This window comes from Penaeus monodon, unplaced genomic scaffold (genome assembly GCF_015228065.2).
Source record: "Penaeus monodon isolate SGIC_2016 unplaced genomic scaffold, NSTDA_Pmon_1 PmonScaffold_7290, whole genome shotgun sequence".
NCBI lineage: Eukaryota > Metazoa > Arthropoda > Malacostraca > Decapoda > Penaeidae > Penaeus > Penaeus monodon.
Window position 1 is genome coordinate 1 of NW_023662428.1, and position 7,500 is coordinate 7,500.

Sequence of the window (7,500 nt, forward strand, 5' to 3'; positions counted from 1 at the left end):
GAAAAGAAAAAAATAATAAAAGGAAAAATATGGGAAGGAAGAGAGGGAGAGAAAGAATAGAAAAGAAGAGGGGGAGGAGGGGAAAGAAAAAGAGAGAGAGTGAAAGAGCAAGAGAAGAGAGAGAGAAGTAAAGAGCAAGAAAAAAGAGAGAGAGGGGAGTGAGAAAGCCACAACGAAATAGAAAAAAAGAGAAATAGATAGCGAAAAAAAATAGAGAAAGAGATGCAGAGAAACTATAAAAAAGGAAGAACGCAGATAAATAGATAAAAAAAAAAAACATCATGTATCACTAAGCCGGAAATGACCATTGCGAAATGGCAGTAAAAAAGGTTTCTTTCTAAGAGCAAATTATATATAGATTTAATAGTTTTTTTATTAACAACAAAAACACATTCAAAACAATGTAATAAATACAAAATACAAATGTTAAAATAAAAACAGCCCTAACAAGACGATATCTCAGCACACTTCCTTACATTACGAAACTTTTTTTTTTTCTTTTTTAATAACTGAAAGAAGGTAATATTGTACATTTTCTTAATCAGACAATGATTTTTTTTATGAGAATTACTCCATACTTTGATAAAAATAATCTTTGGTTTAAAATGCGCCTCCCAAAGTAGATTTTGTTTTTTTTGCTCTTATTTTCTCCGCTTGGTATTTAAATTATCATCAGTGTTACTCAACTTAGAAAATTAATTATCTTTGTCTTAAATGCGCATCCTAAATCGATTTTCTTTGAGCTTTTTCTTCTCCTCATCGCTTTTTTTAAAAATTCACCAAACTTTCCCCCATTTCCTTCGCAGGCGCCATCTTTGTTTACTGATGCTCCCATTGGTATCTGTCCGAAGCTTCGTTAATCGAGCGAAGGACTGAATAGGAACTCTCTTCGTTCCGTAGGATGGGGCGGGGCGGCGTAGGATCTGGGAGAAGAGAGAATGGGATATTGTATTATAGTTTCTTTTATTTTTTGGGTTTTAATCATCCTTTCGGTACTATTGTTTGTACTACTACTGCTGCTACTATGACTACTACTCATTTACCCAAAACCAAAACAAGGTTTTCACTATAATATATTAATTTTTTTTATTCATTCATAACTACGCAACAAAATAACAAACCCACCCCCCCTTGAATAATAATAATAATAATAAAAATAAAATAATAATAATAATAATAATAAAAATAATAATAATAATAAATAATAATAACCAAAAAAACGATTTTATACATAGATAAGCAAAACAAAACAAGAAACTCACGTTGGCGCCGCATAGCTCACGGCCTTTTTGGGCCCTCGCCCTCCAAATGAACGTAAAGATGGCCACCAGCACCAGGAGTCCAACCGCGAGGGCCCCGATGGACATGATGCTGGACATGGGCAGAGTGGCTGAAGTATTCTCTGAGCTGAAGAAGAGACGTGATTCGGGGTCCTCCTCTTTGGCGAGAGTGACGGCGGAGAGGCACAGCAAGGGCGGCGAAGAAGGTTCCTGTGGAGGGTGGGTGGGATTGGGTTAGTTCTTGGTGTGTTGTCGTTGTTGTTTTTGTTGTTTGATATTATTGCTGTTGTTATTGTTTTTTTGTTGTATTTTATTATTGTTGTTGTTATTATTTTTGTTGTCTTTTTTATTTTATTATGATTAAAATAATGATGATTTTTAATATTTCTAATACCATCATTATTGTTGCTTTTTAAGAATCTATAAACCCACTGACACTTTATAAACCACATTGAACTTAAAACCTACATAAAAAAACGAAAATCTCACACATTTCATCAGCCTTACCTTGAGCAGCCATAGCGATGTATAAAGAATTCAGCTTAATACTGAGTATAGTCCTTGTTATCCTGACGGTGCTGTGACTGAAGTGATACCCCCTACCGTCAGGAAACAGTCTTAAATAGGGCTTAAATCCGTTTCCTGCTCACTGGTTAATCTTAACGGCTTGGTGATTTTTGCGATCCAGGTGAGGGGGGAACCGCACCTTTCACTTAGGGGAGGAGAGGATTTGCCCTAATAATTCGGAGTGTCGAAGAAAATCAAACAAGGGGTTTTGAGGTATAGTTCCCTCCCTTTTAACCCATATGGTAAAAACGATTTACACCTGTTTTTTCTGATCATTCTGGCCCTGGGAATTGATATGAAGAAGACCTGAAAGTTTTATATAATATATTATATTTAATATATTAATATTATATATATATATATATTTTATATATATATATATAGAGAGAGAGAGAGAGAGAGAGAGAGAGAGAGAGAGAGAGAGAGAGAGGGAGAGAGAGAGAGAGAGAGAGAGATCTATATTTATCTGTCTATTCATTTATTAGACACAGAAAAATGTCTAGAATTTGTCACATCATAAACACTGTCGAGTCTGAAGGGATAATGGTGTAAGTCGGTTTGTGATAAAGTGATCCTTTTATTTATTTGATTAGTTCTCGATTTGTTACCATTGATTTCTTAAGGGTAGTATTTGCTTGCATTGGTTCGTTTATTCATTTATTTATTAAACATTTCTTTATTTGTTTATTCACTCGTTATTACTTTTTGTTAATTGCCATCATTTATTTTTTTGATTTGATTCATTTTTTCGTGTAATTGTTTATTTACTGTATTATCATTCATTTATTCATCCAATAATGTATCATTATTTATTAATTTATTCACTTGTTTTATTAGTATCATTTATATATTCATTGCTTTTAAAATTTTTCAAAAATTTCCACTTTTTTTATCTATTTAGGGATCATTCACTTATCTGTTCATCAGTATTCATTTATATTTTTGTTGTTCATTTTTTTTCTGTTCCTCATCTATTTATTTGCTATTTCTTATTTATCTATTTTTCTGTCTATTTACTTATTCTGTTTGTGATGAATTACGGACTCTAATAACCTGCCACTGTCCCTCATCCTGTGATATGGTGTATATTACACGGAGAGAAAAATCGAGTTAGCTGTAATCACAAACTTATAGTATCTAATAATGTATAGATTAATTAAAAAATAAGTTAATAAGATATCCTGAGATTGTTTTTTTTATAATTTGCGTGATCGATGTTTTAGCTAAAAGTCTGCCTCTCATCTAAGAAGTAACTGTAAAGAAAAAAATTTATATGGAAGCTGAACAGATTTCATTCTAAAAATCATCCTGTGTCACAAAAGAGAGGTTAGGTTATAAATGTATGTGGGATATAATGATAGATAGGTTTGTGTATTTGCGTGTGTGTGTAGATAGATATACATACCCAAACTATATATACATATATGTGTGTATATAGGCCTTAAAACTTTTTGGTATATTGTTTCAAGTTGTATGATGGTCGCTACAAAACACGATATCCTCGAAGTTTGTATTGACATTCAAGTGTTGAAAAAGGAGTTTTTTTTCACGTGAAAATGTCATAGAACACCATTAAGTACTTAATATGCTGTTTTGATTTTTATTGCATGCAAAACATTGTGGAAGCTTCTAATAAAATGGAAAAAGTACCTGACTACTGTGTGACTTATATTATTTGTTCCACCACTCTTCGCTTCGTATGTATTTCTCATATTTAGTCAAAATAGTTTCTTTTTATTACATATTTGTATTTCATATGAAATGCGGAAGTTGCATATTTTTTTTTATCGTATTTTATCGAGTGAGATTCGTATCCAAATCCGACAACTGTGTTATTTGAGCGATCTCGAACATTTACTTTATTTATTGATTGAACGATATCTATAAATCAAGATACACAGCATTTTCTTTGATATTTTTAGCTTGTTTTGTCATATTAGTGACGTACAAAATGATTTTAAAAACAATCATCCCACCGAGTCCAATACCACGTCATATGACTCGGACACGTTGGGAATTCTTACCATATGGTTCCAGCGAAAATCATGATTGACTTCAAATCTTACCATGTAGAGTGAACATGTATTTCATGTACCGCTAAAAGGCACAGAAACATTTTATACACCATTACAATTAAAAGTTATATCAGTAACTTACGATACGATTCGTAATCAATAAAATATAATCGATGTCTGAGAATACGTGAAATATATCTGAAAATATCGCGCTCTGATTGGCTGGCCGGAGTGTGTCAAATGTTTGGCTTCAACTTGATACAAAATGAAAAGAGTTTACACAGTTTCCAATAATGTACGTGTAAAGGGCAAACATGTATTTAGGGTATCAAAATGTTCGGGGTTTCGGATGTGTTACGAAAAAGGCTTATATATATATATTATATATATATATATATATATTGTGTATATGTATAAATAGATATATAGATATTATATTTATACGTGTGTGGTATAAATGGATATATATATATATATATATATATATATATATATATTGTGTATATGTATAAATAGATATATAGATATATATATTTATACGTGTTGTTGTATAATGGATATATAATTATATATATATATATATATATATATAGTGATAGATATATGGTATGCTTAGGTGTATGCATGTGTGTGCGTGCGTGTGTGTGTGTGTGTGTGTTGTGTGTGTGTGTGTGTGTGGTGTGTGTGTGTGTGTGTGTGTGTGTGTGTGTTGTGTGTGTGTGTGTGTGTGTGTGTTATATATATATATATATTATATATATATATATATATATATAAGAGATTGTTATCCGCCTTATTGATAGAAAGGTTGGAACTTTGCCACACCTCTCTGAGAAGATGCCCTTCCTACCAACAACTGTAGAGGAGCGACCCACTAATGTAAATACTGTCTTGAGTTGTAAGGAGGCCTAGTTATTATTACGCGTATTGTATATGCAGATCATTTCAATAAAATATGTTCACGTGTGTTTTTCTGCCCCTATGCTGGACCCTAAGTTTGTATAACATGTCAATAGCATCCACGTATTCTATTCAACAAAAAAATACCCACAAATACTCGATATACAGAATATACAGCTGTATATTACTATTATTAGTATTGTTATTATCATTATTATTATTATTATTACCATGACTGGGCTTTATTTAGACTTTGTGTTGCCAAAGTCATCCATGTTCCATTTTTGCACAAAAAGTTATAAAATAATAATAAAGAAATATTATTGTTATCATTATTATCACTATCGTTGTTATCTTATTATGATATAACATAATAGTAATAGAATAATAATGATTATGATAGACGATACTAATAATTAATTTCATAATGATAATTATATTAGTAATAATGATGATGAAAGAATAATACATAAATAATGACTATATGATTTAGAAAATATATTCATCTAAATATTCTGTTAGGCCTATTGTATCGCTCCTTTTGGCCAACTTTATTGTATATTTCTGGTTATATATGTAATCATGTATGTCTATTCTGTTTGGAGTGACAGGTTGTCTGCTTCTAAATTGCCCCTTATGCATGGAAGAGCCGGGCTACCATCCACGGCAGTGCGGGATTTGAACGCTGGTCAGCAAGATTGTTAGGCGAGAATGCTACCACTACGTCACACAGCACAGACAGAGAGATAGATAGGTCGATAGATAGATGGAAAGATAGTATAAATGTAGGATGTAGATGGATAGATAGATATAGACATGGATATGTGATGTAGACATATATAGATAGATAGATAGATAGATAAACATATACATCTATACCGTTATCTATCTACATCTAGCTATCTATATACATGTCTAGATAGATAAATATAGTATATGTAGGTATGCTTTATTTATGATGTATATATACCATAAGATATAAAACCTTTTGCAAATTGATATATTATTATACTATAACTACTATTAAAACAGTATCGCGCATAGATGACGATGAATATACGGTAAGTTTATTAGCAAGGTGAGACTGTGGGAAGCTGGAATTTGAATTAACTTCAAAACTGCCGACTCACCTTTATTCTAAGGTAACACAATACTATATCACTGAATGCCTTATGCATATATTCTTCAATATATAGTTTAACATACCATTCTGTTAACATCTACTATAACTGGCTGTTTTCTTACAACTGCATCTGACTTCCTTTTAATCATTTCAAATTTTCAAATCATCAGATTTATGCATTCCTGGACGAAAAAAGTTATTCTAGAAATGTTACTATCTTTAAAGGAAGTAGTATTGACAGAAGGATATTTGATTTCGAGCTTAGCACATGTATATCTAAATATATATAATAATTTTGTACTTAATTGTAAGTATACTTTATCTCTGGTATACTCCAAAAAAACTTTCCATTCTTGATATTACAGTACTCCCGTAAGTAATATTATCTAATCTTCCAATTTATAAGTTTGCATATATAAGGACACTTGAAAAAGCAAACGACAGAAATATGTATAAATATATATTACATCAGAGGTATACATAAAATAAATAATAAATAACAGTAAATTGAGCCCAAATGCATTGCTCAGTCCATCAGAATCACAGTCAAAGGTCACGAAAAAAGGTCAAGTATGTTACTGACCTGCTGAAAGAGAGTTTTAGGTCATGTCCGGTTACGGATTATTATTCTGTCTGGGTCAAATTTGTCAAGTTCTGCAGTTGTAGTTATTGTCGTTATTTGTCGGGGCATTGTCACATGGTGCGAGATGTGGAGGTCTATAGTCAGTCAAAGTAGTTATATAGTCGTCTTTTGTAGTTTTGAAGTCGTGGTGGAAGTCAAGTGTAAAAGTCACAGCGTCTGGTTTTCAGTCAAGAAGTGAAACAACAGTTACAATAACGGTCTTTCAGTATTTCCGTTTGCGTAACTTTTTTCAGTAGATCGCACAGGTTATCGTGCATCGAGTCTTGTGTTGTAATCTAGTCACTAATGAGTCTTTGAGTCAGCCAGAGTACCTTAGTCAATATTTCAGTCGCCGTCAGTCATCTGGAAAGTCCACCTTTTTCACCTGGGAAGCCACCTATCGGTCACCTAAGTAGGTCAACCATCCTAGAAGTCATTCATTAGTCAAGGTAGAGTCACCCGTTAGTCATTTAAAGTCACCTGAGAAGAGTCAGTCACTGGTTACCTGAGAAGTCACTCATTAAATCAGTCAAGTCAAAGCTTCAGATCATCTCACGCATCTAGGCCAACCTAGCGAAACTCACGTCAGAAACTCATCTCATTCAATCCTCAACGAAATACCATTCAATCTATCATCAATATCCAACAGCAAAGTCAATCCACGAAGAGAATACAACCTTTTCCCCCCTGAATTACATCAAACGAAGACATAATTTTTGGGTAGGCCTATCACCCCTCCCGGTATGTTTCCATCGTTGATACCATCTTACTGGTACTTGGTATGGGCGTCTTCCATAGAGCGGTGGACGTTGTAGGCTGATTCCTCGTGGGCGTAGGTGGGGCGGGGGCGTAGGCAGGGCGGAAGCGGCATAACACTGTGAATAATTTCCAGAAGGTTAAGTTAGTTACGTTAGGCCAAAGGGACATGACTTCTAACGAATTGTAAGTAATCAATTAGTTTTTTTTTTTTTAAGCTTGAAATTTGATGTGTAT